This window comes from Acanthaster planci, linkage group LG09 (genome assembly GCF_054643075.1).
Source record: "Acanthaster planci isolate LZ-2023a linkage group LG09, COTS_SCS, whole genome shotgun sequence".
NCBI classification, from domain to species: Eukaryota; Metazoa; Echinodermata; class Asteroidea; order Valvatida; family Acanthasteridae; genus Acanthaster; species Acanthaster planci.
In genome coordinates, this window is record NC_141785.1 from 1022988 (window position 1) to 1048586 (window position 25599).

At 40.2% G+C, this 25599-nt stretch overlaps 1 protein-coding gene and 1 pseudogene across 9 annotated transcripts in view; both read left to right on the forward strand.

Moving 5' to 3' along the window:
* The window catches only part of LOC110990417 (small integral membrane protein 14-like), a 150315-nt gene that overhangs the window by 4278 nt on the left and 120438 nt on the right, over window positions 1–25599 (forward strand). For all 8 annotated transcript variants that reach the window (XM_087141010.1, XM_087141006.1, XM_087141009.1 and 5 more), the window contains exon 2: window positions 17359–17458. The gene's annotated coding sequence lies outside the window, so the exon portion shown is untranslated. The remainder of the gene's footprint in view (window positions 1–17358; window positions 17459–25599) is intronic.
* Window positions 17470–25526, forward strand: LOC110990416 (uncharacterized; annotated as a pseudogene). The gene is made up of 3 exons (XR_015426366.1): window positions 17470–21975; window positions 22224–22310; window positions 22446–25526. The product of XR_015426366.1 is annotated as an uncharacterized LOC110990416 (transcript).

The window sequence follows — 25599 nt, forward strand, 5'->3', positions numbered from 1 at the left end:
CTTTTTAGTGCGTGTATTGAAGACACCCTGCACGATATATCAGGAACGTGTGTTGCAGTAACGTGTGTGTGATCAATGTATCGTGTCATCGCATGAACCTTAAATCTGGCCTTAACTGTAGGACTCTTGATGACTTCATCATCAGATAAGGTCAATATTCCTCTAAAACACTCCCTTTTCAAGATATCTGCAAGATTTGAACCCGATCGGACGTCTACTTCAGGAGATATATAGCCTTAAAGAGTTCAACTTTAATATCACGTGATTTGTCTCATGACGTCATCATCACATAAGGTCAATTTTGCTCTAAAGCACTCTCTATTCAAGATATCTGCAAGATTTGAACCCAATCGGACATGTACTTCAGGAGATACAGGGCCTTAAAGAGTGTATTTTCCGTTCACATCGGTCTGGAACCCTGCTTTATTTGCATAATCATAAATATGCATTGTCACTCTAAAAAGCCAAAATTCTTTGATAATATCTAACATATCAGTAATTGATTGCGCATTTCACATTTTCTGTGTACAAAATTTAAGAAAAAGGATTGCAGGACCACTATAGATGACATCTGTTGCACTATCTTGAACATTTTGGCGCAAAAATGAATTTCACTTTTGATAACTGTGACTAGAAAGTTGTACTGTATGATATACCTTCGAAAGTACTCTGCAAATGACCCCATGAGGAATCTGCAAGCTGAGAGTCTGATGTTGTCATTGATTTCATCACCCGTCCTGTTTGGGATTCAGGACTTAATACATCCCCGGCCCCATGTAGATCATGTGTCACGCCCTTTTTTAATCAACCAAAAAGAAGAATCCAAGCAAAATTAGTAACATTTGAAATTTTGATAATGTTGATAAGGTCCGTTATGATTAAGCAATTGTTGATGATATCAACACTAAATGAGCTCAATATTTGCCTAAGCACTTCCTCTCCAAGATATAAGCAGGGTTTCAACCCAGCACTAACACTGACAGACTAATTCCGTTGAAAACACTTAATGGCTTTTACCACTTTTAAACAATAAGCCCACTTCCGGTTTCAACGGAAGGAAGAGTCACGTTATTTGACCTACACGAGATGAATTCAAGATCACATTTTATCCTGGCACTTGCTGCAAACAGAATATTGCGGGAGGCCACGATTGATTTTATATGGATTTTTATATATTTAACGGAATATTCAAATATTCAAAATTTAATAATGAATCACATGATGACGTCATCATGACGTGAATATTTCAGAATTATCTTTGTTTTATAGTTAGTGTTTGCTGTAAGTTTTACAACGATCAACGATTACTAAGGTACGAAAATAGTGCCTCAAAAAGGTGTACAAAGTTAATGGGCTGAAATAAATACTGAAAAATCAATAATAAATCACTTGATGACATCATCATGACGTCATAAATTTGGATGTATCTTTGCATCAGGGTCTTTGTTGGCTGTAACTTTGGTTACAATTGAAGATCACCAAATTATCAAAATAGTGTCATGAAAATGTGTACAAAGTCAATAGGCTGAAATAAATATTGAGAAATCAATAGTAAATTACTTGATGACGATGTCATTTCTTGAAAGAATTCTTGCATAAGGGTCTTTGTTCGATATCACTTTCATAGTGATCAAGCATCACGAAAATTTCAAAATAGTGGCTTGACAATGTGTACTACATGTAAATCTAGGGACCGAAAACACTTAAGCAAAGAAGCTGCCCCTTTATGATGTCATGTGATTTGTGTTCAAACTGAAAGAAAATTATGAAAAATTATTTGATATTCAGACTCTTGGGTATACATGTAATCGAACGAAGACGAAAAAGAATATGATTTTTCTTTTGTTCTCATAGCAATTCTCAGCCAAAGTTCAGGACTACTCTCATTAAGATCGATAAGATTGTGTAGCAAAGCAAAAACCGTGTACAAAACCTATGGGGAAAACTGCAGCTTTAATCTCATGTCACGTGACCCCTGATGAAATAATTTTGACGATTCTTGAGAGCCTCTCTTCATCAGGGACTTCAAGTGTACATTGAACGAAATAATTCATATTTACCAAAGTGCCAAGGACAGGCTGTTGAAAAATGTGTACAAAACCTATGGGGAAGATGAAATATCTAAAAATCAATTAAAAAATTTGTGATGACGTCATCATAACACCATGTATTTTGCAAAATTCTTTCATTAGGGTCTTTGTTGTCCGTAACTTTGAAGTTGATTAAACCTTTCAAACTAACCCAAATGCTGACTTGAAAACGTGTACAAAGTGAATGGGCTGAAATAAATATTGAAAAATCAATAGTAAATCACATGATGAGGTCATCATTACGTCATTTACTTGCAATAATTTTGTATCAGGGTTGTTATTGGCTGTCACTTTGATAACGATCAAACATTGCAAAAGTTTCAAAATTGTGCCATAAAACCGTGTACAAAGTCAATTGGCTATAAACTTGTTTGCAGAAACACTGCTCCTTTTAAGTTGAAGTCACATGATTTGCTCTTAAACTGAACAATTGTTATGAAATATTATTTCATATTAGGACTCTTAGGCAGATTTCAAATCAAATAATTGAGCATAAAGTACCTGATTTCTCTTTCGTTTTTATAGTAATCTTGTGCCGAAGTAAAGGATTACGCGTTCACTTGTGTTAATTAGAAAAACGTGTACAAAATGTATGAGGGAAAATAAAATATTCAAAAATCAATATAAAATTATCTATAAATCTTGCATCAGGGTCTTTATTAGCTATCACTTTGCCAACGATCAAACATTGCAAAGTTACCAAAATTGTCGCTCAAAAACATGTACAAAGTCAATGGGCTATAAACTCTTTCACAGAAACACTGCTCCTTTAAGTAGAAAAACGTGTACAAAACCTATGGGGAAAAATTTAATATTCCAAAATGAATGTAAAAAATGTGATGATGTCATCATGACGTCATCCCTTTGCAATAAATCTTGCATCAGGGTCTTTGTTGGCTGTCACTTTGTGAACGATCAAACATTGCAAAGTTACCAAAATTGTGGCTCGAAAACGTGTACAAGGTCAATGGGCTAGAAACACGTACGCAGGAAAACTGCTCCTTTTATTTCATGACACGTGATTTTTGTCTAAACTGGGAAAAAACTTATGAAATATTATTTGATATTTGGACTCTTGGGTATATTTGCAATCGAACGGAAGAGAAAAGTTAGTCTGATTTCTCTTTCGTTCTGGTATTAATTCTCAGTTGAAGTTGAGGACTGCTCAAGCAATTGTGTACAAACCTGCCAAGATTGAAGTCTGTCTGATTTTCCTAACTGCCAAAGTGCTTTGCCAGAAAAAAATTGACTGAATAAGGACGAAAAAAAAAGGAAGAAAAGAAAAAAAAGAGAGGTCATCTGTCTGTTTGCCAACAGTACAGAGGGCTTTTTCGCATTCTTTTGTACATTTGAACAACTACGGCATCATCACATCAAGTCATTTTTTGTATGTAACACCTCTCTTTCAAGTTATCTGCAAAGTTTCTATTTGGTATTCTGTGGCACTCTTTGACTGAGTACTTTGTTTACAGCTTCTAAGTCATCTAGTGAAAAAACCAGTTGAAGCCTGGGACGGAGTCAGAGTTCAGTATTGGAAAAACAGAACAGCTGATCCCAAAGAGTAAGGACATACGCAAATGCGTAGGCAAAACGGCACTTGTATACATGGGTTTCAAAATGTGTACAAAGTCAATGGGAGAAACTAAATTTTCAAAATTTAATAATAAATCAATTCATGAAGTCAAAGTGACGTAATTCTTCCAGGACCATCTATGGTGTATGGTCTTTGCTTAGACCAATTTTCATTTTGTGGAGTGGCTTTGACTATGCCATTCTGGCAGTTGGAAAACATGTACAAAACAAATGGGGATAATTAAATATCCAAAATTCAATTAAAAATTTGGTGATGACATCATCGTGACGTCATGCTTCACGGCACATCTTTGCCATAGGGTCTTTGCTTGTGGCAACTTTGATGAAGATACGAATTATACATTATACTTACTGCTGAAAAGGGACAGATTAGATTTTTAAACATTAACCCTTTTGGCATTCCATACAATGCAATCTGCTCTTGGCAGCACGTGGCCAGCATTTTGCCAAGTTCCAAGAATATGCCCTACGCACTCTGCGCCGTCTATGTTGCAGGCAGATATTGGGCGTCCACACAAACACAGTAGCATATGCACAGCATTGTGCGAAATGGGATTTCCGAGTTGGCAATTTATATTTTAAGGGGGTTTTTGTGGGTGGCGCTTCACGTGTGTGAAAAAGTACACCAGTTAAGCACTTCGTACAGCTGACTCCAATGTTTTAGATGTCCGCTCATGCACAATTCACGCTCATGTCTCTTACAGTTGATTTTTTACCAAATTTTGAAGGATAAAAGAAGTTTTTATTGTAATTTCCGGTCTGATGACGTCATCGGCCCCAAACCTCACACACGTGTTGACCGGGTAAAGATGATCATCTACATCAGTTTTCAGGCGATTTGGACGAACTTTGCCACAGGCATCTATTCAAAATTTTTCGGAATTTTTAACCTGTCGCTAGAAGGCGCTCAATAATTAGGTTATGTCATCAGTAGATGATTTGATGAATACAATACCCTAACACCGCAGAAAAGAACTTGATACCTATTACCATTTTTAAACAATAGCCCACTTCCGGTTTAGACCGGAAGGAAGGGTCATGTGATTTGACCCACACAAGATGAATTCAAGACCACGTTTTATCCTTCCACTTGCTGCAAACAGTATGTTGCGGGAGGCCACGGTTGATTTTATATGGATTTTTATAAATTGCGTTGACTGCTCTTATCCATCAATGATACCGAGGCCACTGTATGAAGACTGCCCTCGTGTCTGTGCTTATAAACATCTGTGTCATTGCCAAGGGCAAACATTTACAAGATGTATTTTATTTGTGTTGGGGAAATGTTAATTATATATTACAGGTTTTGCCCTTACCCAACGTATATTAATAAGCACTGTATGCTCAGTGCTTGTCCGAGAGCTTGCGAAAAAAAAACCTCATAAGCTTACTCGGGTGGGACTCGAACCCATGACCTCCTGCTTACTAGTGCAGATGTCTTAACCACTCGACCACCGTTGGGTAAGGGCAAAACCTGTTATATGTAATTAACGTCTCCCCAACGCAAAAATACATCTTGAAAATAGTTCGCGGTACCCGCTGCTTCATTTGACTCGGACCGGCCAGCCGACCCTGGCAAGCTGGGTGGTCGAGTGGTTAAGACATCTGCACTAGTAAGCAGGAGGTCGTGGGTTCGAGTCCCACCCAAGGGCAAACATGTTTATTACAGGTGCAGCAGTTCATGTGTTGATGCATGGGAAAACTTCTGTCAGAACTTGAACGCGTGCAATTACAGCATACATGTGCACATGTATTCAATGGCATAGCAACCTTGTGTTCTCACTAAATGGGGAGTACGTGGGGACCTGAATGTTAAAAAGTAGAGGACCAGGCACATTGATGTTGATGGCCTGGGGGGACCATTTATGATGGTGGTACATGTAATGTACATGGATGTACCCCCCCACACACATACATTGTACACAACATCATGACTGCATAAATCAGAACTGGCAATTTGTATGCAACTGCAGGCCTTTTCATCATCACCTGTTAATTTCCTTGCTTTGTGGTACGCACAGCAGCTTCCTCTTTCGTTGGTACCTGTGCCTTGTGACGTTGAATTCCATTGCTTGGAACTAACATGGAGAACAGATTTATCTCTAGCTTTCACTCCAGCAGTGATACAAAGTGCACCTACATGTATATGTAAGTAAGAAGTAAAATGTGGAAATTCAACTATTGTGTGTAATCAGCTTATGGTACATATCGACAGGTATAAATAACCATAGGTTTACATTCTAATTTCATAAATGCTTGGATATTTACACATGTACCGTGAACCCCTTGCAACATGGTTTGTCCTGGGGGGGCATACATTTAGTTACGAGATATGGTATGGATCGTGAGGGACTTTAGTCAGGTCTACATTCAAAGTTCATAAATTTTTGGATATTTACACATGTACCATGAACCCCATGTCTCCTTGGAGGCATATTTATAAAATACAGTATGCACCGTGAAGGACTTTAGTCAATTTGATGGTCCCTATGTTCAGCGCAGTCGTAAAACTTGCACATGTACAGTATGTACGTGTACATGTATTGTGCTCCATCCTGATTTGACATGCCTTTGAGTAAAATCCATCATTCTAAAACCATTGAATAATTAATCACTCGATTGTGCTGAACACGTAGCACTAGTTACATAACCACTGTTAATAATGCCCTTTTTCATCACTTGAACATAAGGTGACCATATCTAAATCTTAAAAAGGCCCTTTGCAGAGTTCAAGTTTCTCGGGATATGTCAGTGCAAATTCAAAGCTAATTTGAGTGAGTTTTGTTTCCTTGACATCACCGCCTCTGAGCACAGAAAGTGCAGACAAAAACTTGCAAGTTGAGAATGTTTTGTAATACGTTACTTTTGCCTGCCAGAACCAGTTCCAGCACATCATCCATCCAGCCTCCTACGCAGCTGCTCGCCGGACTCCTACATGCACCTTTGCGCACAATCATTGTGACCATGCCTATTGGCTGTCAACTCCTTCTGCAATTTCTTGTGCCAGTGCATGAATTTGGTTTCAGTTCAGCTTTTATGGGATTACCTTGGAATCCTCTGATCAAGCAAAATCCATTAAGAACTCAATAGGTGTAATTTCAGGTCCGGGAAGTCCCAAGAGGACCTAAGAAAACACATGGAACAGTGTCCCAACGGACGACTTGACTCTCCCTTTTACGCATGGACGGTCGAGTTGTCTCAACGGTCGAGTGTCTGAAATCGAGTTGACAAACGGTTGAGTTTTCCGGACCCCAAAAATATTGTCCCGATCGAACCCATGTTTTTTCACAAACCAATTTTTTTCACAATTTGCCTAAGCCCTGTAGCAAAACTGAATGTAAAGTCATTGAATTTTAAGTGTACAAAGTCAACGGGAGAAATTAAATCTTCGAAATTAAATAAAAAATCTAATTATGATGCCAAAGTGACATCAAGCTTCTACATTAATCTATGCTGATGGTCTTTGCTTGTACCAAGTTTTAATTTCTGAAGCGGCCAAAGTCTAGGCCATTCTGGCAGTTAAAAAACGTGTACAAAACATATGGGGAAAAATAAATATTTAAAAATCAATAACAAATCACTTGATGACATCATCATGACGTCATGCTTCGTGGCACATCTATACAATAGGGTCTTTGTTTAAGGCAACTTTGATGAAGATTGACCCTTGCTAAGGGACTAAAGTGCCGCGGAGAAAAACTGTGTACAAAGGCATGGGCACAAGAAGAAAAAGAAGAAGAAAAAAAAAACATGCACAAAAAGAATGCCTTTTTCGCAAACTGCGAAAAAACCATAAAAACCTTGACAAAAAGAATGTCCTTTCCGCTACTTGCAGAAAAGCAAAAAAAAAACAAAAGAAAAAGAATGCCTTATTAGCAAAATTGCAAAAAAGCCAAAAACCAGAAGGAAAACAATAGCTGTTTCAGCCGATTGCCGAAAAAGCTACAAAAAACCAGAGATGGTGTTTTTGAACAAACACAGGCTGCTTCGGAGTCATCATCACATAAGGTCAATATACCTGTTAAGCACTCCCTTTTCAAGATACATGTACATGTGTCTGCAAGATTTGAACCCGATCAGACTGTACTGTAGGAGATATACATGTAGGGCCTTAAAGAGTGCACCTTTAATGTCATGTGACTTGTCTCCTGATGACGTCATCATCACCCCCGTTCCGAAGAGCACTTCGGAACGCACTCCTTCCCGTTCGCTTGCATGAGTGATTCAGAGAGTATTGTTATGTTAATTGGCCATTCCTGTGCGTGCGAGAACGGCAGTGTCACAACAAAGATGCGAAGAACATACAAGCTGTTCTTGAGTCTTGGCTAAATACCGGTAAGTGTCAACAGTGCTTGGTCCGATAAGACCTTTTCTCTTCCTCTTAGAGAAATGCTCATGTTGCCCCTTTGATGTACGAACTTCCCACATTTTGTACATTCTTATTAAAAATGATCCTGGTCAAGGTTTTCCTTTGAAAATGTTGAGGAGGAAAGAAATATATTTTGATGGGTTGGGTGCTTGGAATAAGAAAAAAAACGTGAACGGGTGCAGGAATAAATAAAAACCAGGTGTAGTCTTGTTTTGGAAAGAAAAAAACGCCAAGGAGGAAAGAATTTATGTATTTGATGGGTTGGGATAGATGCTTCGAATAAAAATGCAGTGGTGCTGGGAAAAAATAAAACCCACAAGTGGACAAGGTTTGATAGAAAAGAAATGCGGCAAAGGGAAGAATTAATATTCTTGGCGGGTTGGGTGCTCTGACTAAAAAATGCAGTTGTGCATGGGAAAAAAATGAAAACCACAAGTGGTCGAGGTTTGAATAGAAAATAAATGCCTAGGAGGAAAGAATGAATATATTTTGATGGGTTGAGATGGATGCTCTGAAAAACTATGCTGTTGTGCCCGGGAAAAAAATAGAAATGAGTGGTCAAGGTGTGGATAGAAAAGAAATGCCGAGGTGGGAAGAAAAGAATTAATAGTATTGGCAGGTTGGGTGCTCCAATTAAAAAAAGCAGAGGTGTAGGGAAAAATTTTAAAACCACACCTTGTCTAAGTTTGGATAGAAAGTAAATACTGGTAGGAAAGAATTAATATTTTTGGCGGGTTTGGTCCTCCGAATAAAAAAAAAAGCTGTGGTACAGAAAAAAATAAAACCTTGGAGAAATGCTGAGGGTTGGGTGCTCCGAATAAAATAAGTGAGGGGTTGTGCAAGTGAGGAATAAAAAAGTGGCTCCGCAAATCCTGAAGATAAAAAATTCTGGAATAAATCCACCCCTGCTCTACAGGAAGATAAAACTCCTGAGGGGTGATTGACAGCTCTATTGTTCCGTTTGACACAATGTATATTTTTAAGTATTTGGGTCATGCAGGCTCTCTTTGAAGATGCCCTTGGGGGCAGATACAGAGATCATAAGTCCTCAGCCAATTATGAGTTGATTCTTTACAAGTAAAGCAGCCATTGGTTGGATACACTTGCGCAGTCCCAGAGTTATGCCACTGTTGCCAAGAAACAGTATTACCAAGGGAAAACCTGGGGCCTTTAAGTTGCTGCCTGGACTTTGTCTGGCCCCCAGCCAGACTTTGTCCTACAGCCTTTGATAAATTGAATAATGTTCCTTCATCTCCTTATCTTGACATTAAATTATGGCAAATAGCATTTTCCAGGCCTTAAAATTTATAAACAACTTCTTCCACAAAAATTTAATCACCTTTTCGGGAGAAAAAATATTCCTCTGAACAGCCAGAATGAATATAGTTCTTATAATTACTGTGATAAATTGCAACAACTTCCTCTCTGTTCTCTCTTTTTTTTTAAAAGTCATTTGTCGTCAATAACAGCACACCGGTATACACTCGGACAACCATAAATGCCTTGTTGAGCTACATACTGTACATGTGCAATGTACATACATTAAAAACTCACTTGTTGGGCGGAGACAGAGCTGACATGCGGCGGCTTTTTGTGTGTGTTCTGGCCAAACCGTTAAGGGCAATCTGAAAAGTTGCTATTAAACATAAATTCTGACCCTTAAAATCTGTGAAGCACAAGTATCGTTGGATTGGTTTTTAAATGTGCAAAAGCAGGAATATTCTTTTTGCTGGAAGTCCTTAAAATTAAAGATTAGAAATCTTCAAAAAGAGCAGCCAATTGGGGCCTACAATGTTTTTGCCTAGATCTCAATGACAAAACTCTGAAATGGTAGAACAAATTTGTGAAGGTGATAATACACTCTGATAGGAAGGGTTACAACCTGGAATGAAAATAATGCAATTGGCAGGGCTCAAAATCCTTACCCTAATTCTAGTATGAAGAGTGCTGACAAAAAAAATGCGTTCCTGGCGTTCGCATGCATGCAAACGGTCTCTGTATTTTTGATCCCGTCCCTTAAATGGTGCACCTTTATTGTCACAAGACTTGTCTACTGATGGCGTTGTCATCACGTGAGGTCAGTTTCCGTTTGTAAACCCTTCCCTTCTTAACTACATGTACCTGCAAGGTTTCAACCCAATAAGACATGTACAATACAATATACAATACAAAACATTATACTTATCGCGGAAAATTCACAGATTAGGTATTTTAAACATTTGTCCCTTTTGGCATTCCATACTATGCGATCTGCTCTCGGCAGCACGTGGTCGATATTTTGCCAAGTCCTGAGTACTGGTATATGCCCTACGCACTGTGCGCCGTCTATGTTGCAGGCAGACATTGGGTGTCCACACACACAGTAGCATATGCACAGCATGCAAAATGGGATTTTCGACTTGAATTTTATATTTTAAGGGGTTTTTTGTCGGTGGCGCTTCATGTGTGTGAAAAAGTACACCAGTTATGCACTTCATGCAGCTGACTCCAATGTTTTAGCTGTAATCTCATGCACAATTCATGCTTATATCTCTTACATTTGATTTTTTACTGAATTTTGAAGAATAAAAGAAGTTTTTATTGTAACTTCCGGTCTGATGACGTCGTCAGCCCCAAACTTCACACACGTGTTGCAGGATAAAGATGATCATCTACATCAATTTTCAGGCAATTCGGATGAACTTCACCACAGACATCTATTCACCATTCATTTTTCGGAATTTTTAACCCGTCGCTAGAGGGCCCTCGATAATTAGGTAATGTCATCAGTAGATGATTTAAAAAATACAATACCCTGACAAACTAACACCGTTCAAAACAACTTGATACCTATTACCATTTTTAAACAATAGACCACTTGAGGTTTCGACCAGAAGGAAGGGTCACGTGATATGACCCACACAAGGTGAATTCAAGACTACATTTTATCCTGCCACTTGCTGCAAACAGAATGTTGCGGGAGGCCAGGGTCGATTTTATATGGATTTTTATAAATTTAACCAAATATTTAAATATTCAAAATTTAATAATAAATCAATTGATGATGTCATCTTGACATAAATGTTTAAATATTATCTTCATTTTATAGTGCTTGCTGTAACTTGATGACGATCGAACATTGCTAAGTAACTACAATTGTGCCTTGAAAACATGTACAAAGTGAAGGGAATGAAAAAATATTTAAAAATCAACAATAAATGACTTCATGACGTCATCGTGACGGCACACTTGGACATACATCTATGCAATAATGACTATGCCTATGCCAACTTTGAATGCTGTGCGACAGATTAATGGCAAAAAGTCCTGCACAGAAAAAATGTGTGCAAAGTCTATTGGCTTTGGGCACAAAAAGAAGAACCCCCCCAAAAAAAAAGCCTTACAAAGGCTTTTCGCAAAATTGCGAAAAAAGCCGAAAAAACAATACAGAAATGATGCCTTTTTTGCAAAAATGAACAAAAAGGCCCCCAGAAAAACAGAACAAAAGAATGTCTTTTTTGCAAAATTGCAAAAAAGCCCTAAAAAAAAGAAGAAAAAGAACGCCTTTTACCAAAATTGTAAAAAGGTGAAACTAGCAACTTTCAAGTTTGTGAGAATTCAGCTTTTTTGTTTGGATGTTGACCCTGAATTCAACTTGTTCGTACACCTGGTCTGTACAAAAGTATGGAAACCTTTAACATTTCAGCTTTTTGCTTAGCTGTTTTCAACTTTAATTTTAAGTGGACACTCACACCTCTGAACTTTTAAAGGAAAAAAAAACACACATTTTGTACTTCCCTGTATCAATTTCAGCCAGGATATGGTAAAATAAAATATTGTTAAGTTCAACCTAATAAAAAAAAATCCATCGTCTCGCTCAAATGCTCAAATTTTATTTCATTTAAAAACCAAAGGGCTGGTTCACTGAAGTTAAGGAATAGTGATTAAAAACCCACAAAAAACACCATAGACCATTTTTTTACAAGATGGAAAAACTTGTCCCAAAAATGACAAAGCAGTACCGACAGTACATCAGAGTCTTTTGTATTGGAAGAATTGGAATGCAGTGAGCACTTGAAGTCCACGGTTGTGCGTCAGTAAGTCACTCAGCTTAAATTTAGGGGAAAATGAGTGGATACGAATAGAAACAAATTATAAATAACAAGTCAAAAACGAAACTTGGACAGAGTATCTAAAGTTAATCTTATCTTAGGACCATCTTTGAAACAGGTATTTGGCATTCTTGATCTGGTCATATATTCTTTGAAAATGATTTAGTTGGAAACTGATAATACCCCAAATTCTCTCTCCGGGGATTAAAAAATTTAAATCAGTTAGGTTACTTATTCCCCAGAAATCAGCTTACAAAGGCTGCATCTGTTGTCGGTCAGTCTTTCTGAGTTCGCCGACACAAATTTTCGTAAAGAAAAATGTGCCCCACATAACCAACAGGAACCAAGCACTGCTTAACAACAACTTAGGAAAATTTCTGAAGTTAATGAATTGTTACTGTTCATGTATTACAAAAGTAGTGTTATTACTTCACCAGATGTGATAGATTTTCGAGAAGACCCCTGTTCAACAATGTATTGTGCTGACAAAACGTGTGGAAACAATTTAACACAGCCCAGAGCCAAGTCTTGGACAAGGACCAAACAAAATTGTTTCACGCCCTATTTTGGTAGCAGGCAGTTGTTGCCAGGACATTGATCAAATGAGCAACAGACTAATAATGCTTTAACTTGAACACCATTAAAACATCAACATTAGTGGTGAAAATCAACATCGTGCTAGAGAAAAAACAAGGAGGAACTCTGATTCAGCAATAAAGCAGTCCAGAAAAAAGATGACCAGCATAATTAACGATACAGTAATAATACTGAAAGTAATAAACTCAGAATAACTTGTAGTATGGCTTCATTTAAAAATAAACTGGTTGGAGAATAAAACAAACATTTTACAATACTTAGGGGTGATTCTAAGTTGCAAGGAATTGCTGCAAAAATTTAAACACATTAAGAGTGGAGGCGTGTATTCAATTGAAGAAACTTTTCTTCAGGAAACCGAAATTAATGATTGTGAAACAATGCTGTGATAGGCATGAGCGAATGTATCCAATGTATGATGTAATGATAACTTTGAGTATTCCTGAGTTTCTTTAATAGAAAATTAATCATTTGTGAATTTGTGATGATTCAAACAAACTTTAAAATAATTTTCCATGAATCCCCAAATCAAATAACTTTTCCTGTAGCAAAACGTTTCCAGTGGTTACCCCTTGTCCTGGGGACAAGATCAAATTTATAAGCAATGCTTGTGTTTCATGGAGCCTGGTAGGTTATGGGAAATGTTTATAAAGAAATGATCAACAAATAAACAGAGCAAAACAACAGATCGAATGATGAATGACGGCCAAATTATAGGATTTCTGGTTAAGATCTGTAAACATTTTTCTAAATTCCCAAACTAATGAAAGAATAAGACAACGCAAGATTCTTTTCAATAAGCAATCATTTGATTTTTTAGATCAACCCTTTATCTTCTGTACAAAAGATTTAATATTTCTCTCACCCTCCTCAGTGTCCGGGCTAGCAATGAGATTGCACCAGACAGTCCGAGATGGCCTACATGCAGTGGAGACGGCCATACATGATCCAGGCCGATCGGCTGGGCAAAAAGTCATGGTCATAAATTTTGCTGAGCGTGTTAGCTATCGACCGGTCATCAAACAAATTTCACTGCTAAGAGGGAGAGAGAGAGAAGAAACTTCCCTGTCAAATGGCCAGTGGCTTCCTTTGCTGACAGTGTAAATGGTACATCTCCTTTTTTTTTGGACACACTGCCACTGCAACAATCACACTTTCAACAAGAAAGAGTAAGCAAGAAAAATAAATCTGGCCCAGTTTGGTCAAAATAGACTAACGAGAGCTAATGTGCTTCAGGAAGCACGGATATACATGTATCAGCTGTGAATAGCTTTTGGAAATGTTGAAGGTGCACATAAGGTGACTACTGGCAAGTCCGGCTTAAACATCTTCATTGCTCCTGCCTACTTGTATGCAAATCATGTATAGTCTTGTTCAGGAAATGGACTTTGCACAAAATTCTCTACATTTTAGAGGTACAGACCAGATCCAATTTTTCCGTCATTGCACACGTGAGTGTCATGGACACAGCAGTAGTAGTATCAGTGAATCAGTCTATTAATAGTAGAACATGTACATGTACTAGTACATGGGCAACACATGTCGGCCAGTGGCCCGATTAGCATAATGTGCATTGTGGGCAACACAGGTGGGTCAGTGGCCGGTTAGGGTGACATGTGTGTGTGCTGCTGTGTGCACAGTTACAAAATGTACATTGAGGCTACGTACATGTACTGTACATATACATCACAGCTCTCGGCTGAATAATTTGGTAGGCCTATGTTAATATGTTTGATCTAAATTGAGTGACCTCCACAGACCACCATGTGATCACTGGCCGAATTCTGTGTAAACCATACATAACGCTTGCTGCAGAGATGAAACGATCAAGTTTTACATTTGGACAACCTATAGAAGAACTTTTTTTTAAATGACCCCCACTGACCATTAGGTGACCATCGGTCAAATTCTGTTAACCACCCACATGGTGTTTCCTGCAAAGATGTAACCACCGCAATTTGAGATCAATTGAATCTTGACTTGGGTGAGAAAAGTTATTTTGTATTTTTAACGCAAATAATCACTAGTGATCACTTGACCAGCATATAGGGTCAAGGTGTCACACCTTGACCCTATATGCTGGTCAAGTATGACAGGAATCGTGTCAAGGAAGATTATGTTCATACATGTATGTGGCTAAAATCGGCAAAGGAAGGTGGCAGATACCGATAGATATAACAAAACTTGAATATTCAACCATGCAATGAAAGAACATGATCCCTGATGACCACTAAGTGACCACTGGCCAAATTCTGTGAAAAACTTTTATGAGGTTTTGTCCAGACATGCCACTGTTCAAGTTAGACAATAATTGGACCGAGGTTGTGGAATAAGAAGCATCTTGTAATTTTGAAGAAAATGACCACTAGGTGACCACTGACCTAACATGCTGGTCACTACACATGAGACTCTGGCCAAGCTAGATTATGTCCAAATTTGGCTGAAGTCAGTAAATGAATTTGATAGATAGATAGATACATGTATTGCATTTTTTGTGAGCATTTGCCCGAAGAATGTTGACGATTACACTGTACATGTATCAGCATGCTTTGCACAGCTGGTATAGAAATGTCTGTAAAGGTCTGTAAAGTACCAGATCCAAAGTGTAATCCTTAAAGCTCTCTATTGTTAGAGAACATCACCCAGGAGTGGTGTTCATCAAACCACAAGCCATTTAGCTAGTGACTCCCTATCGTTGCCCGCTTTACTCTGAAGTGGGTAAGGAGCTTATCGTTTATGTATCGTTTCCCACTTCATGAACCGTTTCTATTTTGACTTGGTGCCTTACCTATGGAAGAGATTACGGGGCGTGACGAGGTTGCTAGTGGTGGATACAGCTGGGCGCTGATGGGAACGGGGTCCAGCAGGTCAGTGAGGTGTGTCAGTTGGGCATAGGTTGGGGCAGGGTGAGGTGGCCGGGGGTAAAGGAGACCCATAGGGGGGAATTTGGGGCACCTTGAGTTGGAAGGACGTAGCTGCCGGTAGAGTGGTTCTGTGATGTTACTGGAATGCTGGAGGGATAGGAGCTTCTGCTGCAGCTTTCTCTCAATTGATGTTGTAGGATCCCTGCGGAGCTCCTGGTAGTCGTCCAAGTCGGGTATGTCTGAGACCTTGCGGTCATACTCAACTCTGGCCATGAATACCGTAGCATTGCCTTTGTCAGCAGGGAGGATATGGATGGTCTTGTCTTGGCGTAGAGACTTGATGGCTGACTGATCTTCTCTGGAGATGCTTGGCTTGGGGTTCTGCTTCCAGAGGGCTTGGTTGATCTTGAGACGGATCTCATTGGCAGTGGACTTGTCAGGGCAACGGAGAGTGGGCTCGGTGGCTTGGATAATCTCTTCCGTAGCGCGAAGTTCAGGCCCAGGGCAAGAACTTTCTCCTTGCTGGAGGAGAGGGTGTGTTTACTCATGTTGACAACCGTATGGTTGGTGAAGGACTCTGCGGGTCAAAGATGGGGCAGGACCAAACATCTCATAAGGTTGGACTGTTGCTGGCGTAGGGATACAGAGGATCCCATTGCCATCACACCCCACTGCATCCAGTCACCTTATATAAACAGCTCCATCTTCAGCATCTGTTCAATCTCCTGACGATGGACTGAGCACGCAGTCCGAAATGTTGAGTATACTCCCGGTTCTTTTCAGAACCACACATACTCATAAGAGATATATTCCTTAACATGGTGCTACCGCAAGCCTTTCCAAGACTTGATAAGCCGGGAATGGATTGCGAAGTTAACCTCCCTGTATCCTTCCTTAAAAGTGCGTCAGGAAAAATGATGGCAACCTGTGCATGTGCATTGACTACAGGGAGCTGAATAACAAGACAATCGGATCCCAGACAGACAACCAATTCTCCGTATCCAAGATGTCCTGGTTGGTTTAGGAGGGAACTCCTGGTTTTCCACTTTGGATCAGGGTAAAGCCTACCATCAAGGATATGGGGAAGAAAGCAGACCTTTGGCAACATTTGTGACACAATGGAAATTTTACAAGTGGCGCAGAATTCATTTTGGCCTCACTAACACTCCGATGGTGTTTCAACAATGCACAGAGACCTGCCTGGAGGGACTGACAGGAGAAATAGCCACCATCTACCTTGACAACATTCTGGTGTATGGAACACGCTTTGAAAATCACTTAGAAAAAGTTCGTAGATTGCGATTAGCATCAAGCTAAAACTGAGCATGTGTCACTATTCAAGAGAGACGTCTGATACCTTGGCCTCATTGTCTCGGAAGGATACAAAATGGATCCTGCAGATATTAGTGCCACCCAACTGCTGAAACAGAAGATGTCAGGAATGGTTGGAGAGCTGAGGAAATTACTAGGTTTCCTCAGTTACTATATGCGATATATCCAAGATTTCTCTCAAGTAGCAGAACCACTGTATAACCTCCTGATTGTCAACTCAGAGAATCAAAAGAAACTTCATCGAGAAGCCAGTTGACGAGGCAACCTGAAATCAGATAAACAAGGTGGAGGACAGGTCCCATCTAAGCAACCAATCACCTGGACCACTGAACATCAGGAACCCCTGAACTCCATCCTGGATAGCCTGACTAAGTCACCAGTAATGGCATTTCCTGATTTCTCGCTACCCTTCATTGTTTATACAGATGCATCTAAAGAGGGTCTCAGAGCTATCCTCTACCAGCCGCAATAGGGAAAACTGAGAGTCATCAGTTACAGCTCAAGAACCCTTACACCTGCATTCAGGTAAGTTAGAATTTCTAGCCAAGAAGTGGGCAATCTGTGAGAGTTCCATGACTACCTGTACTATGCAAAGCCAATGTTGATATGGATACACTCTCATGATTGCCCCTTGACTTTGAGAAGTACATGGCAGATTGTACCCAGAAGACAACACCAATGGCCATCGATGCTACGAATGGCACGCACCAAGGGTACCGGTATTATGTAACTTAACCTCCATCTGAGACATCACACTGTTGTTTTACCACTCCATTATTTCGCACAAATGGAGCATCTTTGTTTCAAATAGAGTAGGTCTACAATTGTTTTGTTACACAAGGCCTGAATCCTTGGAACAAATTTAATGATAGACAACCACTCAAATGCACGATGCTGTTACAGAACAATGCATTCATTCTGTACCATGGTAAAACTTTCAACCACACCCACGGGCACCTCCATCATTCGGCTTATGTACAATGTACTTCGGGATGGATGCATGGCCATATCGTCAGATAAAGACATTTATTTTGATTTTGCTGCATGGAAACACCAACTGTCATTACCCACTGATACCATGGATTATATATACTGAATGTGTCGCCTTAAGTGGAACTGGAATAGAACTGGCTGATCTTTCAGAATTGCAGGTCCTGTGGGCAGTTTGACCTTGCTCTTGTAGAAGAGACCGATAAGTCTAGCCAAAAGACTAAACATGGAGTGAAAACTCAATGAGTGCGTTAAGGTCAGCAATAGTACTTTTTCTTGCAGGTACAGAAGCAATCATTCCTTAACTTGTTGGCAATATAGTATCGAACACCGAAGATAAAATTATCAGTATGTGTTAGTATCATGTCCCATATAATCAACTTCACTAATTCTTTGTCCAGTGTAGATTATTTGAAGCTTTTCTTTCATTTGCACACTAATGGCTCTGTATTTGTCTAATCGTCACTGCATTTGCAATCTGGAATGAGCCAATTAAAGTGATTGTTGATCTCCAAGTTCATCAGAAACCCTTAAAAAATTTAAGTTTGAGCCTTTTTACGCTCTAACTGCAGAACTATGGTTAAAACTGAAAAGATGAGGGTTGAACTGTTTCGGCTGCGAACGTCATTAAACATTTCAAGAAGGATGATCTTATCTGCTCATATTTGAGTGATTTATTTGTGACTTCGAGAAGAAAACCACAAGAAGTTTCTGAGGGTTACATTTCGTGACTTTGTTTTTCTGGACTTATCTTGGAAATTACTGGCATGGCTTGCAAACTAATTTCAAGTTGCCGAGTTCTTTAATCAAAGAATGTGTGAAAAGCAAAAGTATCCTGCCTTTGTTACTGCAGCGCTGAGACACCGACGGCTTTCATGGACTGTACAATATTATTGTCAGTATTACTGCTTGCAAGGTGCAACAAAAATGCCAGTATTTCATTGAATAGACTTTAGATATATGGCATTTTATTAGAGCAGTTGTTTTTAACAAATCATTTTTAATCTTTCAGTCTGAAACTCGATTGAACAACTGTATTAAAATTCAAAATTTACATTGCAATCTACAGCATATTTTTAGTGGCCACTTTAGCCTAAAATGTACCACTCCATTATTCAGCATAAATGAAGTGATGGAAGCATTACCTCCAAAAGAATGGAAGGGTATTGTCTCTATTGCTCCATTTATGCAAAATAATGGAGTGATGTCACAGGTGGAGGTTAATGTACATGTATCATTAAGATTTTTATGTATGTACATGGGTGTGTGTGTACTTGTGAAAGGTGCAGACGGATCTCTTCTATATATTAACACAGCTGCGAATCGAGGTCAGATTGTAAATCGAGGACATCCTCAGTTTGCAATAAGGTGAAACTTGAGGCCGCAGTCAGCATTTATGAGGGTCAGCGAAGTTTCAAGGCATTTGGAAGCTGTCCTCGGTGTACCCATTTAACACGCTGGGTGTTTAAAAACACCCGTTCTAAATGGAAAGTTTTGGCGCATCCCTGGACGGAATAGCGCCCTCTCTAGCTCTCTTACTACCCTGTCCAATCCGGATTGCTGAGCACAATAAACGTCGCCAAGTGCAGGGGACGCATAATCCCAACTAATATAAAAGCCTCCAAACTGTCCAAATCATCATAGCGTCACCTTGCCATCGCCTGTGGACTCCTGTAGCCGTTCTGAGACGTAGGTTTCTTCTAGTGGAAAATATGGTAAGTAAAAACAATTTAATTTGAAGTAGAATGTTGAGCTCGACCAGATCCTATCTCGGACAGTTTACTACATCATTAAATATATGGCCCCATTGCTGGCTAGTTAAAGCGTGGTTAAAGTATGGCTACTCTCACCCCCCATGTTGTCGATAGGCTAATGTAGATCTTACACGGCTGTTAGAGTGAATGTACCAGTGAAATAGGTACTATATACGTATGCAGTCCGAAAAGCTCAATCACATAATCCAGTTGAACATGTTCCTGCTGCACATTTTTCCAGCCACAAGTGAAGACTTTTCTGTTGTTAGTATGTGGTGGTTCTAGGCCTAATTGTGTTTCAAATGTTTTTTGGGGGGGGGCTTTGGGTGGATGTGGCTCTTTGGAGCCCGGATACCTGTTTGCCCACCACCACCACCATCATTCCATACCAAATTAAAAGGAGACAGGTGGTTTAATGAAAATAGTGTTCAATTTGTTTTCTTGCCAGCTGGCCTGTCCACCGTAAGTGGAGACGTTTGGACAGTATGGCTGATTCATCCACCGGTTCCAGCAGTAGGCCTATTTCATCTGTTGCTCCAAGTGATGGCACGTCTGACGTCCAGCAGAACTGTGGTGTGACCGAAATGCAAACCAGTGTATGAGGTTGGCTGCAGGAAATGGGACAAAACACTTCTGCTTTTACTACGATGTACCCCAGGCCAAGCTCCCCCGTCATCTCCAGTCATGTCACAAGGAAGAAAGAGAAGTCATCAAGATCGCCTGTGAGCCCAACGCTAGTGTGCGTAAGAAACTTCTGTTGAAAATTCGCAATATAAGTAATCACAGGCACAATTGTCAGGTTCTTTGTGAAGGTCGTGGTGTGCTTGTTGTCGGGTACAGGCGAAATCGCAAGGTACCTCCCCATGCATATGGACCATGCGTATATTGTTATGGCTATTATGTGCGTACCGATTTGTGGCGACACGTGTGCCCTTTGAAGCCAGCACCCACTCCACGGACTGACAGCACCGGTAAGAGGCTCGTGTGGGTGGACGGGTCGCTCACAAGAGTGATTTGTTGAAACCTCCTCCTGTTGGCGTGTCGTTCCAGTTACACCAGGTTCTTAGTCCAATGAAGAGAAATGATGTGGCTTTGGTAGTCAAGAATGACACGTTGATTGTTGAATTAGCCAAGCGTGAATACATAAACCAGGGCACGATGTAGATCAGCATGGCTACATCCGTAACAGGTTTCATGAATTAGGTCGACTCGTCATACAACTCCGAAAGAACACCCAGCAACCAAATGCATCACTCGAATCATTTGTCCATCTGCACCACCTTTCTGATATTGTGAAGGCCGTGCACGATATTGCCGGCTTCAGGGAAGACAAACAGTTGTACGATGTTCCGTCACTAGCGCTGAAGATTGGTTATTCCGTCAAGAAGTGTGCACTCGTCTTGAAAGGAATTGCCCTAGAGTCCGGCCAAAAACACAAAGCGACATGTGCGGAAGAGTTTCTGCAGTTGTGTGAACTGAAGTGGAAAGACCTTGTGTCCACACATGCACACAGAACACTATACCAAGGAAAATGCAACAAAGTCGCCATTCTCCCGACAAATGCGGATGTAGTCCACCTGTCGTTGTTCCTTCATGAAGCTGGCAACCGGGAACTTCAACTCCTCCAGGGTGCTCGGGGCAGACAAATCAGGCCAGTTTGGCAGAAATTGAATGAGGTCAGTCTGTGCTACCTTATCATGTTCAACCGAAGAAGGCAGGGGGAGATTTCAAAGATGAAACTTGAAGATTTCCACAAGCACAGCACCACCAAACTGGAGGGGGAATGCCTGTTGAGTGATTTAGAATGCCAGCTGTGCAAGATGTTCCGTGTTTTCAAAATAGTTGGCAAGAGAGGCAAAACTGTTCCCGTGCTTCTAAGCAATGAGGCAGTAGCATGGTTGAATGCCCTTGTCGCCACGAGACATGAAGCTGGAGTAGCCCAAGACAATGACTTCTTGTGCGCATGGTGTTGTTATGACGGGAGAGGCCACATTCGAGGGAGTCACTGTTTAAGAGCATATGCAGCTAAGGTTGGTCTTGACAATGCATCCAGCATCCGGTCCACCAAACTCTGTAAACATGTAGCAACTGCATCGCAAATTCTTGCATTAAAGGAACATCAGCTTGAAACTCTAGCCAACTACATGGGCCACGATCTGCGGGTACATCGCGAATACTACCAGTTGCCAGATCGTGTACAGCGGGACACCAAACTGTCTTGACTTTTCCCGAGTTTGGAGATGGGCAACCTGTCTTCCCAGCGCGGCAAATCCTTGGACGATCTGCATGTAACTAGAGGTAAGGGCACCTTGTACTCAAACCATGTTTCCCATGTTCCGTCTACCCAACGCTTGACTTCGAACCAAGTCAACCCAACCCAGACTTCCACTTTGTAAGGCATCATACTCTGCCAGAAACATTACCTCTCTTCCTATTCACCCCCCCGGAAGAACAGACCAGTACAAAGAAAGAAAAGAACCAAAAGACACCCGTGCACGTATGTGTGCTTTTACTGATTGATTTCAATTTTTGGGGTTTACTCTCAGAAGGCTTCACCAGTGAAGAGGACAGCAGCGACAGTGTGGAAAGCAGTGACAGCAGTGAAGACTCCTGCAATGAATCCATCGAAAACGGTAAGATTTGGTCTGTCTGTCTCTCTGTCTGTCTGTCTGTCTGTCTGTCTGTCTGTTGGTCGGTCACCTGGACAGGCTGTCTGCTGAGCTGTCACCTACATTCCTAATGTCCTTTTCTTGCCTCTACGTTAATAGGACAGCTTACTGGTGTTGCTGCTGCATCACGAAGAAGGGAACCCTCTCCACCATCGAGATGAGTGAAGTGCCGTCCCTGGACTACAGCAGAGAAGACAGACGTCCAAGAAGGCCTGCGCAAATTCTTCCAGTTGAGGAAAGTTCCTGGCAAGCTGGACACCGAAGCAGCTTACACTGTGGCGCTGCAGACCTGCACTTTGAGAAACATCAAAGACTTTTGTCGTAACACAATGAAGTTGTAGCCACACCAGCCTTTCTCTTGAGACATCATACCATATTGATGATGACCCAATAGTAGTAGGGCAATAACGCAACCTATTTTTAGTATGTGTTGTATGTGTTGTCCTCGGTGTTATAGGTTGCACTCATATGGACGAGAAGTCCTCCGTCTGATAGTTTGGAAAGTATGCCCTCCATCCGCATTGTTTACACGTATGTGTGTCTGTGTGTATGCATGTATGTATGTAGTGTTTCCTGTGACAGAAATTGGGTTCTATTTTATATTATGCTTGAAAGAAGCCAAACAAGTCCAGAATTGTAGGACTTTGATTTGTATCTCACTAAGACCTCCCAAATCTCTCTGGAGGCAGAAATAGCAGATACCTGGAGTATATACTTTAGAAACATTTAGTAAATTTATTAAGTTTTCAGAAGTAAATGCTAGATTTTAATTGCGTGTTTAACAGAGAGTTGAAATTAAGAAATGCGAGATTATCAAGTTGATTAGACTAATTACTCAAATGTTGTTGGTATTTCAAAATACCATTTTGAAGAGTGTGTAATTTAGTATTCTCTCACTTTCTCTAAACTGTTTGGAAATATGAATTTGTTTTCCTTCGCCACTTTTCTTAGAAAACTTTGTAGAGTTTGACTCTGCATTTTTAAGTTGCTGTGGAGCCTAGTACCTCAGTACGTTGGACCATACTTGGCCCTAGGATGAGTCATCCATTCCAGGAACAGGCAATGGTATGGGTGCCACCAACCTACTTAGGGATCCTGCATAACAAATTTGCATAACGATTTCAAGGATGACTGCATTCTGGGTGCTTGTTGGCAGCCACAGCATGCCGACAGAATCACAGACACTCATCTGGTATCGGCAATTTTCACTATTAAAAGGCTTTGACTTAAACAGGTTAAACAAAAACGTGGAGTTGTCACAATAGTCCACTTACAAGAAGGCTTTTGGCTCAAGAGTTGATACAGAAGGCCCACTCTCCAAACTTTTTCTGTTACTGTTTATTATTTCTGTATTCATAAAGGAGGCCTGCCGCCTGGCATGTGTGTACATTTTTTACGGCCCTCCCAGCTTATCGAACCACAGTCATCAACCCCCCCTCCTGATCCTCCATGCTCAACTGTCGACATACCAATTGCCGAGACATAAAAAAAAAAAAACTAGAAACCAATCAAAATATCAGTTGAACATATTCTTAATTATCATTGGTCGTAAAAGTTGAAGCCAGATACCCCTATTATCAGGTAATTTAAGGAAGTGTTAGTCATTGGCCGGAAACAAAACTCTGCGGTCACAATGACATCAATTATTACCTTCCCTTACTGTGGTTGGCACTTTTGACAAACAGGTAGAGAGGAGACAAACCAGTTAAATTACCAGAGGGCCCCGAATCATTGGGTATTAGTTTTGGCCATGCTGAAATTAATTCCTCAGCCTCGGAATATTTTTCCCAGGCTCGATTTTCTTTCTAGCCTTGGAATGTTTTCTCACACTTTAAGAAACTCAGATTTGCTTTTCTGGGACTCAAAATACTTTCCAAAGAAAGAATGTTTTCTCACACTTTAAAAAACTCAGATTAGTTTTTCTTGGACTCAAAATACTTTCCAAAGACTCAGAATATTCTATCTCAGACCTGGGAATATCTAAAAAAATTCTCCGGCCTCGGAATATTTCTCCCCCCCCCAACGATATTTTACCCTGCGTCAGAACTTATGTTTCATTGGACTCACAGTATTGTCCACAAGATGCGGAGCTTTCATTGGACTTGGAATACTTTCTCAAGACTCAGACTATTTTATCCCAGCACTCAAGAATATTTTACAGAGCTCAATACATGTACATGTACCTGTATATTTTCTCATACCCTTTTGTTGTTTTCCAGGCCACAGATATTTTTCCCTGACTTAAAAAATGTTTTACCCGACTCCAAATATTTTTGTCAGGACTCAGAATATTTTTCCTGGAGTTTAGAATATTTTTCTCCTAGATTCAAAATATTGGATGCAGGACTCCGTAATATTTAACTGCACTCCAATTAATTATCCCGGCCTCAGAATATTTTCCTGCCCCACAATTATCCCTGTTTTCATATTATTATCCCATACTCAAGAAAAGTTTCACAAGACCTGATATTTTCTGGAAGGATTAATTTTTTTGAGGAATGAATGTGCGCAATAAAAATAATCAGTACGTGGTGGGGCCGGGAAAAATTAAAACCATGCGTGATCCAGGTTTGGATAAAGAAATGCTGAGATGGGGTGGATTAATATTTTTGGCAGATTAAATGCCCACAATAAAATAATCAGCACACGGTGGGGTGGGGCAAAAATAAAACCGCATGGATCCAGGTTTGGATAAAGAAATGCCAAGAGGGAGGATTAATATTTTTGGCGAATTGAATGCCCTGGAATAAAAAAAATAGGTATGCGTTGGGACAGGGAAACAATAAAGCCACGCGTGATCCAGGTTTGGATAAAGAAATGCTGAGATGGGGAGGATTAGTATTTTGGGCGGATTGATTGCCTAGAATAAAAATAATCTGTACGCAGTGGGGCATGGAAAATTTAAACTACCTGTGATCCAGGTTTACATAAATGCTGTTTTGGGAAAGAATATTTTGGTGGGTTGGAAGCCTGGTATCTTTACGCGGTGGGGCAGGGAAAAAAAATAAAACCACACGTGGTCCAGGTTTGTGAATAAAATGAAAAATGCTGAGACAGGCCTTGTTAATCAAAAGATGCAGCCACTAAAAAAGGCAACTGGTCCATTAACTCACAGAAACATACATTTTATACGGTCAGTCAGTTGTCGATCTTTGTTCAAATAAAATGCTTATCAGGGAATTTGTTTGAAAATAGAGTGTCTTTGTTTACGTTTCTAATCCTCTGTCCAAGTTAAAAATGTACATTTTGGGAA